The sequence below is a fragment of the Sinohyriopsis cumingii genome, chromosome 8, assembly GCF_028554795.1.
Source record: "Sinohyriopsis cumingii isolate HCF-2022 chromosome 8, ASM2855479v2, whole genome shotgun sequence".
In the NCBI taxonomy this organism is placed as follows: domain Eukaryota; kingdom Metazoa; phylum Mollusca; class Bivalvia; order Unionida; family Unionidae; genus Sinohyriopsis; species Sinohyriopsis cumingii.
The window spans coordinates 84,221,825-84,232,484 of NC_142968.1; the positions used below are offsets into that span (position 1 = coordinate 84,221,825).

Consider the following 10,660-nt stretch of genomic DNA (forward strand, 5'->3'; position numbering starts at 1 on the left):
GATCAAAACTTAGATCGTGCCAGTTGGGATGCCTTGAATTTAGTCATCCCTTTAACGTGTTAATTTCTGTACCGAAAGGTTCAGGTAAAACCGAATTTGTCAAACGTTTGATCGAACATAAACATAATTTGATCGATCGTCCACCTCAACGTACCGTGTGGTGTTGGAAAGAGTGGCAATCGGCGTACAGCCTTCTGCGAGAAAGCCAAGGCGATTCAATCGTGTTTGTGGAAGGGATTCCTGGCGACGACATGATCGTGTCTGACCCCAGTCAAACTCATCTGGGACATGTTAGGAGAATACGAAGAAGAAATTAAACTGTGGTTTACGCGCAAAGGGTAGCATCTTAATGCCTGTGGCACTACATCACACAAAATTTGCTTCAACAAAGTAAAGCCCGTCGCACCATCAGTCTCAATACTTATTAAGTGGTCTTGTTTAAAAGCCCTAAAGATAAATTGCAAGTGCAAGTGTTAGCCAAATAGTTAGGAACTCCTTAGCTGACTCATGCGTACGACAATGTCACTCAAACTTCACATGTCAATTCACTCGTAGTTTTAAAACCACTACTGCCGATTATTTGCGATTCCGTACCCATCTTTTTCACCACTGGTGCCAAGACGGAGTGCCTGTCGTGTACAAGTCCCCGACAAATTAACCCAAAAGAAACATCCTCGGTCACTTTTGGTCTCTCTCACACATCTTCAACCTGACGTCCCTTCAGTCTAAAATTTCCCGTCAAACTGGTTCATGCCTTGTACGGCATCAGTCGTGAAAATAATCCACAGATATGTGCTGGTGTCATAGAAGCCAGTCCCAGAGAAGTCTTAAGATGGTCTACGGTGACAGCACGTCAACTACTGCAAGGCATCATACACATCCCTAAGCAAACAAAACGCTGTTTTTGAGAGAAACAAAGTAGTCTTGACGCAACTTGCAGATTCCTCATCGACACTCAAACCAAAAGCAAATCATTTTCAAACCTGGAGGTAGCGGATCTATATGAGGTGCAATCATTCGTTCCCTTTTAAAATGGGATCCTAATGCCCCCAAAGTCATCCCAAAGAAAAAAGCCACTCTCGGAACCAAACTTTTCCAGAAGAAATAGAGCAGTGGTGTCACGGCCAGATCACAGACACAGCTAAAGAGAAGTCCCCAGAAAAAGTAAAAGAAAAGTGCCAATAAAAGACTCCATAAAATATCAGCTTCCCACAAGACACTACAGTCCGGAGGTAACCTTGCATTTCTAAGCCACGACCTGCAGCAGTTGTGACCGCGTCTCCAGTAGCCTTAGGTTATTCCAATTCCCCGTTGTTAGTGATACCAGCCAAACCCAATTCGTCAGCCGTTCTTGCCCATTTGATGACAAAATTGAAACCCGTATCTACGAGAAATTCTCCTCCAGCGGTGACACCCTCAGCCTCTTTATTCTCGGCGGCAGCTGCTAACAAAGTACCTGCCCTCAATGTCCCAGATAGATCGCGCTTGTTACAGAGTTTACTGGATTTATACAAGCAAGTACTGCCTCAATTTAGTCCGTTGCGAACCCCTCCACGACGCGTGATGCCTGTCATCAAGTTGATACTATAAAGACCTGGAGTAAACGATGGGCATCAGCGTTTTTGTACTCCGCAATAAACAAAGATGTCGGCTAAAACAAGTGCACACCACCACTACTGTCGTTCTTCTGTCCAAAATGGAACTGAAAAAGAAAAGGTCAGTCTCGCTGATTGGCCCAGCATCCAAAAAAATCGCTTGGGCAATCATAGGCGTCTACTTCAGAAACGACAGTCATCCAAGGAAAAAGAGGAGTAATTAAATGGGAGGATATTTTTGGCGACATAAAACAAAATGTCGTCAGCGATAGTCAAAGAGGTTGTCAAATTGACTGGTTACACACATTTCGACCTTCTCCGAAAAAATCAGATAAGAGTGTGTGTACCAAGTCATCGACGTCAGTGTATTTTTTGTGTGTGCTCTGAAACAAACAAAGATGTCACCCCCCTAGAAGCCATTCCTCATCTAACCCCAAACAAAAGAAAAGGAAAGGACATCCTGCTCGTTTAGCCAAACATTGGTACGTGTTGTCCGTCCTGTCCAAGGCCCATCCACCCATTCAAAAATACCTCATTCAAACGGCTTCCAAAGACGTCATCGATGCTGCCTGAATGTCTTGAAAGGAACTATACCTTTGTCTCTACATCAGAAAGAATGCTTAGCCAAGCATCGATGCGTTCTTCGCCAAATGGTCCAAAAGAAAATACCCATCCGTCAAAAGAAAAATATGTTGGTGCAACGCGGAGGATTTGTGCACCTGTTGTTAATACCCCTGGTGTAAGGAGTATTGGGAACAAGGATTACAAGACTCATGATGGGAGCTGCTTCACAAATGGGTCAAAGATAAAAAAGGATCAAGAAGATCAAAGGGACCTTTGGGGTCAAAAGATCTCAGATGTGAACTTTGGAATCTGATTTAAGGACGAAAACTGACTTTAGTGCCTTACAAACGATGGATGGAGTTACATCGTTGGCACGAACAAGGCACCCCGCATTTACCTCCCAATCCTCATTAGACCGAGATGTGCCAGTTACAACACGAATTGCAGTTGTTGATGGATCGCAGAGATCTGTCAGAAACAAAAATATCCCAACGGAACAGTCAAGTGTTGCAACGACTTCAACTCTTTCATTAGAAAGCTTTAGACGAAACAGCTCAACCGACTCCGAAAGATTTTAAGACCCTGATGAAAAGTCCATTACCACCACCACCCACAGTGACCAGGACTAAAAAAGGAGAAGAATGGATGCAATCTCCACCAGAAAAAGTACCCAAGCAAACACGGCCAACATCCAGAATTGGTTGGATTAAAAAAATGATGCCAATGCAAGATTCCCAATGAGTAGAATTTTATCCCGTCTCGTCTTTGACGTGCTCAGTCCCCAACACATTTAAAATCAAAAGACAGACAGAAGATTAACTCGATCCGAATAGCAGTCACTTGTATTTGAAAATCCAAATTCCTTATACGGGCAATAATCTTGTAGATGCACTGCTCGCACTCTCGATGAGCCACCTAGAAATTAGGAACGTAAATTACAGTCTCTTGCATGCATTCAAAATAAAAAAGACAACATTTCCTTAATTATTTTCAATTTTCTGTTCGGATTTGGATTTTTAAATGTAGCAATCATGTTCCAAATCTAGGATTTAGTGACAAATGTAACATCGTTTCTTTCATTGACAAACGTGCACCCTGGGGATTTTTACGCGTGTGAGATCTCTACAACTAGAGCACGATCTCAGAAGTTGGCGAGCACTTTTCTACTTTGTATCTTGCGTCATGCGATGTTGATGATAACATGTAGGCTGTCAAAAGTTCGCTTACAAGCCGATCAATGAAATCGTTCTTATCCTTCGGTAAGGCAGGGCTTAGAGGCTAAACAACACTGACATTTGTCTCTGCCCTGAATGTGTTTCTCCCGACCTTTAACCCCAAGGTCACATTTTTCACCATAATAATTATATCCGAGGAACCCGGTGATATTGATAATAGCATTGAAATATTATTCGTGATAATAGACATGAATGTATTTACCGTCTGGAAAATCGTTGTACGGAACACAAGAACTCCGCGCACCATTTGAGGGAACACTTTCACGTGCAGCGTGGAGCGGAGGGGTGGCGCAGTTTTCATATTCAGAAATGTCACAGATAATCTGTTTGGATAAGCCGGCATGCTGTAATGGGAGTTCTGCTTCTCTTCATTGTTTGACTTGGTCTCTTTTCTATTCTGCCGTTTCGTTCTTGTCGGAAAAATCCGTCCCACGACGATGGCTCAGAATAAGCACATCTGGCCTTGAGGGTTGTTAATTTTGACGATGATGCGCTTGGTGAATAAGTTGCCAAGTTCGTTCACCAGCAATACTTTTCTGCATCCGCTCCCTCTCGAAGGGGATATGTGGGTTATGTAACGTGTAGATTTGCAATCTGTGATGTGAAACTTGACGCAGGATTGTTGCAGCTAACTTTGGAAGGTATCAGTTCTGCCGTGCCGCTAAACTAGACTTCAAGCTGAAGTGATCTATGCAGAGTCTCAAACGATCTTCTTCTTTGGTTTTGCATTGTAGTTTTACTTTGGTTAACAAGAAATCCAACAAGTCGGTGATGAAACCTTCTGATGTCTCTAGCGATACATCCAGTGGCGTCGCTAGGGGGGTGCGGGGGGTGCGGACCGCACCGGGTGACACCATCTCAGAGGGGTGACACCATAATGAAAAATTGCAAATTTTACAGAGCACACACTGCTCGGTCTAGTCGGATTTCATAAGAGGATAACCGATCATAGTTAAATACATGACTAGCAGGCACAGCAGTGGCGTCGCTAGGGGGATGCGGGGGGTGCGGACTGCACCGGGTGACACCATCAGAGGGGTGACACCAAAATGACATTACTAAGGAGTCTGTATGGTCTGTTACGGAAGGAGGACCATGGGGTGACACCAACCCGAGTGACGCCACTGAATACATCGGACGTAATATCTTTAAACTTCCCCGTGAAAGTGGATGCCTTGGTTCTACATTTCTGAAGGAGCGTTTTTTAGTCTCTCGAATGTGATATTACTTTTAGGGTGCTACTGGCAGACATTGGTTAAAGGTATTCTTTCTCTTGTACTTGGCGCAGATTTGGAAGCTGTTGATTCAGGCTCACTCATGTCGTCTTTAAAATCGCTGGCATGGATTTGAACCATGCCTTCGTCACGGGTGCGAGGCGATATGTCATGTGGTGGCCTTTTATTTTCTTGTTCTTTCTTATTGAAATCATGTGACTGTTTTATCTTCATTGCAATATTACATGTGACTAGATTTTATACGCAGTGTCCAATGTACATACATACATACATACATACATACATACATACATACATACATACATACATACATACATACATAGGGCTAGTGTCCTAGAGTCAGAGAATTCATTCAGCTCTTAAACAGTCAAGAAGGAAGAGTAAGCAAAACTTACCCTACTGGTCAGATTTTCAACGTCCTTCTTCTCTCCTTTGCATATTCTTTGCTCTTCTTCCTCTTGTTTTCTTCTTTCCTCTTCTAGGTGTTGCTGTTGAAAAACAAAGGCTTGATTTGCTTCTTTCTGTTGTTGTAAAAATATTATCTAATTCTTTTTTCTGTCTCTGTCTACAAACGGCCCATATCACAACGCACGTTAGATTAGCAATTAGTGCTGGTAAGGTAAACTATGAACAGGAAGATAAAATGACGGCTTGTACTGGAACAACTACTGATAAGACATCGATTAGAGTAAACAGGTACAACATTTATACATGCATGCAAAAACGTAAGCTTTTTAACGTGACATGTCAACATCAGCTGTGTATGATGTATGGGAGTAGCAAAGTGCCACATTGTTATATGTATGCAAGCACGTAGTCATTCAATGACGAGGAAATCACCAGTTCACGATGTATGGGATTGATAGATATCATGATAGCACTTACTAATTCTTTCATTTCTTTCTTAATGGTTCCTTTGTCCCATATTGTCTCTCTACCTGTCTGTTTGCATATATGTCTGTCTCTCATACCCATTTCTCCACTCGTATACAAACATATACACATGCAAGCAAAAATCAATATGCTGTTCTATATATATTAGGTGTACGAGATATAGTTTAACTTAACATTCTAATGAAATAGCGCGAAATTTAAAATGTTTATTATAAATAGATAATGATATAACCTTTAATTTTTTTCATGTTTTTATTATTCGACAATCATAGTTACATTCTGCCATGTCTAAATTGTATTTGTGAACTTGTCTCTGAGGACAGCAAATCTGACAATATGGACTTGTATACACTATGAAAGCCTACTGCTAACCAAATTTGCAGAAATTATATTTTACACCGGTTGAACGAAAAGTTAACTGAAAACTGCCACACACTCTCACCCCCACCGACACCCCATATATATATATATATATATATATATATATATATATATATATATATATATATGGAATTTATTACTTTACCAATAATCGAGCTCTTATTGTAAACTCTTCATAAACAAATATCAATAGTAAACATATTATTTTCTTAATTAATGTACCTGTGCATGGATGGTTTATTCCAGAAGTACTTTCGATTAAGTTTTGTACGCAAGCTATTATAGCATGACATACTAAAACAAAATGGTATTCAACTTCAATGTCATGGTAGGCACATACTATGCAACATCTGTTACTTCTATCGATTTTCAGTGTCTTCATTTAAAAACAATTACGAATATTACGATATGAATATCATATATTTTTAAAATGTTGTTTGTATGTTGGGCTAGAGTCCGTCAGTGAAATGTAGCACAGAGGACAAATTTTGTGTTTGGTTCTGGATTGAATGAATAACCAGTGCATGGTACAGAGCACGGGGAGGTGTGCTCTGATCGTTGTACTCTAAGAATGATCAGAGCAGCTGTGTTTTGAACTTTGTGAAGTTTCTGGAGTAGATATTGAGATGAACCGGACAGAATTGAGTTACAATAGTCCAGTCTTGAAAGTACTAATGAACACACAAGTGTTTTAGTGGCATCATCTAAAAGATGTTTGCGAATTGAGCTGATGCGTCGCAGCTCAAGATATGCAGCCTTGCATATGTTCATGACATGTTGGTGCAATGTGAGAGTAATGTCCAGAGTAACACCTAGGTTTCGTACTGATTGTGTGAATTTAAGGTTGGTGTTGCTGGTATTTATTGTTTGAGGTAAAGGATGTGAATGAGAAAGTATTTGTGTTGTGATCAGAATGGCCTCAGTTTTATCATCATTCATCGGCAGCTTGTTACATGTCATCCATGATTTCACATCAGAAATGCATCTCTCTTCACCTTGGATGGTAGCATCAACTACAGTCGGGTGGCTAGATTTGTATATTTGGTTGTCATCAGCGTACAATTGGTGATAATCTATACACTGGGTGATAATCTATGACACTAGAGAGCGGCTAAGTGTATACGATGAAGAGAACAGATCCAAGAACAGACCCCAGTGGAGCACCACAACAGAGATCAAATGGGCTGGAGTGTATTGCATTTGCAGACACAAACTGTGTTATGTTGACCAAGTAGATCTTGAACGACAGTAAGGCTGTATCACGAATGCCAAATACATGCTGGTGACGGTGAAGTAATATGTCATGGTCTATTGTGTCAAAAGCTGCAGATAAATCAAGGAAGGTGAGGACTGTAATCTTTCCGCTTTCCAAAACAGAGAGAATGCCATTAACTACTTTTAGAAGAGTAGTTTCAGTATTGTTGCAAGGGCGATATGCAGATTGTACATTGCTAAAACGACTGTTTGAATTCAGATGAGATAAATGCTGGGATAGAACAACCTTTTCTAAGATTTTTTATATGAATGTGAGATTAGATATGCACAAGATATCACAGCTTGATGTTACATATAGAGAGCGGAAACTGTGTAAAGAAAAAAGTCGTATGACATCGTTTACTTCCGAATATATTGTTCTTGACATGAAATTATTGCTATTGTTCACAGGTTTGAGTATTTAGTTTATGTAATCTAAATCAAAGTTATTTGGATCATTTTCTGATCCATATTAAGGATTCATTGGTTCAAGAATGTATTTAAACATTGTACAATTTGGATATTTGTTTCTCGTCGGGTTATTCAAAATATCAGTTGGTAAGTAAAAAACAATGAACAACTAATTCAATGAACAAAGTCTGCATGTAAACAAACGGGGATTCATTCTTTAATTTAGTTAATATTCATGAATACATGAACGTGTCACAAATCTTAAGCAATAAGCCTTTCTTCCAGTTATATTAGCAATAATATTGTGTTCCTTAAAAAAATAAATAGATAGATAAATAAATAAATGTTTTTGTTTTTTCTTTCCACTCTTATTACTGGCAGAATTTAATGTATAATTTTTAAATTTTCTCTATGATTTTCAAACGTTTATTGAATTCTTATAAAAATAGTAAAATATCGGCTGGAAAATCTAAGCATAAAACTAATGTTATAAAACATGCATTTTAAATATTCAAATAATACTTGACACCATGTGCATTTGCCCATTTATTGTGTTCTACATCTTTATTACTGCGAGGATTTTTGCATGTTCCGTGACACATGAGATAGAGAAAACCAGACCTAGAGATTTGAACTAAGACATACCAATGGTTATCAACTCCATTAGTTTTGTTAAACTGTATGGAAATAAAATCACGCAATTCTGACGACCTTTATTCATCTATGCAAATATTCTACGTTTATTCTTAAACCCACACTTATATTTTGAGCTCTTCTTAAAATGTCTGCGTCAGATCCCGAAGAGAGATTAAATGACAGCATTATCATAATCTCTTAATGTCCTTGCAAAATAGGTACGACAAGCAGATGAACAACAATATCGCCAACGTAAAATTCTACAAAATCATAAGAATCTGCTGAAATGTTTTCAAATGTAAGACCCGAATGAAATGTTTACCTCTTCATTTCAGGACACAAAAGTGTCGGGGAAACGGGATCAGATGCTGTGATTATGATTGAGTTTCAAAAGTGCCCATTGTCATGTCAAAGGATAAAAATAGAATTCTACGGTATTAAAAGAGGAACTTCAAATAAGGCAATTATAGCATTTTATAATTTAGGTGACAAGTGTCGTGGCAATATCAATAACGAATATTGGCAGAGAATACTTAATTTAGACAGCAACTTTCCCAGAAACGTGACCTTTACCCTTCGAAATGTTTCCTTCCATGACACAGGAAAATATTATGCCAGTGACAACGGCCAAATATTAGGAGAAAGAATACTTCTTGTGAGCGGTAATTATCCTTCTTTTCCTCATTGAAACGCTAATGCTCTCCATGCCTTTTATTATATAACTTTTCTTCAAGTCATTGTCAAATTATCTCATTAATCATAATAATAGAAACAAGCACAATATTAGTAGACGTCGTAGTATTGGTATTATTATTATTATTATTGGAAAGAGGTTAGTGTTAGGACTGGTCGACCTGGTGTCAGGATAATGTGACTGGGTGGGACATCATGCTACATATGTCTGCGGCATCATGCCCCAGTACCAGACATAACTATAAACTGTCATACTGCAGACATCGTAGATATATGACTGAAATATTGTTAAGCTACATTAAAAATCCAAATCAGACAAACACACACACACGTTATTATTATTATTAAAACATTCGAGTTGATTGCTTGCTTAACTTTTAGTAAGATACAACGAAGTCGAGAATTTCATGGTTCATTAAACATTACATTTTATTTAATTTGCGTCAATTGCATAGACATTTATTACATGCTATACAAAACGCATCTTCTACTATTCAAATAATTACTCCTAGATGTAAAGTCCTCTTCAAATGGTCGACAGTTTAGGTACTAACACAAGTTTTTTCTTACTTACAAAGTCTGAACATCCTTGTCTTTTTCTATTGTGAGTCGAATAGGTCCAAATCCTAGAACAATAATTGGATGTAACCATAATGTAATCTCCCAGGTTGAGAAGGTTTTGGTGGATAAATATGCAGCAAGACCTGAGAGCAAAATGACCATCATAATGAAAGATAGGCGTTGAAGATAGCATTGTCAACTAATCATAAAATACAGTAAAACATTTCAAAACGTCAAGTGCCATGGGGTGGAAATTTCCATTTCAGTCTTAGTTTGGTTCAAATTATGAGCTTACCTGCTATTGAGAAATCCAAATTTGGAAGTAGATAGAAAAAAAACGCAGTTGCGTACTTATCTCTCTCTCTGTTCTTCGATTGTAATTTTAGCGTTGGCATTAAGGTTTGAACACGATGCGCTGACACGAAGAGCGTTTATATATTGCGAACCAACACATATTAACGTTGTCAATATTTGTTTATGTAAGTAAATGGGCCTTTGTTCAAGGAACAGCAGGAAATTTGATTTTAAATTTAACATAGTCAAAACTGGATTAATCAAAGATTGAAGTTGATAGGGGTTTGCAGCTGAAAATGCTGATTAATTTTGATGGTCATCTTTCCGTTTAATTGTACATCTGTAATATTTATTCTCTCACAAATGAGTCAAATTGTAAATGTCATCTGTATGGCTGACACCATGCTTTCATTGTTTTAAGTTAATTAGTGGAAAACACTGATGGCTTAAATCGAGAACCAAGAATGTATTTAGCATGATACAAAGTAATAGAGTAGTTAAAGTATGACTTGTCAAGGTTGTATTGAGCCTGAACATTAGATTTTGTATGCCATATTTTCAACTTTTGAAGAAAACCAAAATAAAGAATATTGTCGTTCATTTTCATTAGCCTCGAAATATTGCTCACGTTGGTATTAGCGACGGGATGTCATCGAATCGGTGTGACATGAACATTTTATTTTAACCTATTTTAACATAATTTCGTTTCGTCTCTCTGTGAAATGCTATATGAAAGAAGCATTTATACTACACATTATTAGACTGAGTAACCCGGACCCTTACACTTCCATCGCTCTGCATTGGACAGAAGAAAAACAGAGCCCAGGGTACAATAAACACAGTCGAAAGAAAACAACTTTCGGGGCGCTAGACGGTACTGTAAATGTTCATTAAAGTACATGAAATT

General features: G+C 38.5%; 1 protein-coding gene across 1 annotated transcript in view; it reads right to left on the minus strand.

Annotated features, from left to right (window-relative positions):
* Positions 1 to 5,199, minus strand: part of LOC149794025 (uncharacterized) — a 43,681-nt gene extending 38,482 nt beyond the window's left edge. The window contains exon 1 of the mRNA XM_089967966.1: positions 5,025 to 5,199. The gene's annotated coding sequence lies outside the window, so the exon portion shown is untranslated. The remainder of the gene's footprint in view (positions 1 to 5,024) is intronic.
* Positions 5,200 to 10,660: the final 5,461 nt, after the last annotated feature.